Genomic DNA, 435 nt, shown 5'->3' on the forward strand with positions numbered 1-435 from the left:
ATTCCTGCCTTTTCCAGCCCCCAGCCCCTCCTCTCCTCACCACCCAGGACACCCGGGACCCCTATTCCCAGCCATCCCGGGTTTTCCACCTTTTGCTGGGAATGGGGATACCGGGGACCCTTGGAGCTCCCTTTCCTGGATGCAGGAACCCCCTTAGCCCAGCCCGTCCGCCCTCTGCCCACCGCAGCCTCCCCTTTTCTCAGTCCTGGAACCCCCAAAGCCCGTTCCCTGCTCTCCCAGCTCTCCCGTTCCCCCTTTGGTTCCCCCGTGCCCCCCCAGTTCTCCCGTCCCTGCGTTCCCTGCCCGTGGCGCTGTCGGAGCCCGGCCCGGGGTTCCCCCAGTTGGTGTCCATGGGGTCCCTGGCTGGGATCCCCTTCCAGCGGGATCTCGGCACAGCCAGAGCCGACACCACGCGCGGCACCGGCACGGGGGCAC

Source organism: Geospiza fortis, unplaced genomic scaffold (genome assembly GCF_000277835.1).
Source record: "Geospiza fortis unplaced genomic scaffold, GeoFor_1.0 scaffold2407, whole genome shotgun sequence".
In the NCBI taxonomy this organism is placed as follows: domain Eukaryota; kingdom Metazoa; phylum Chordata; class Aves; order Passeriformes; family Thraupidae; genus Geospiza; species Geospiza fortis.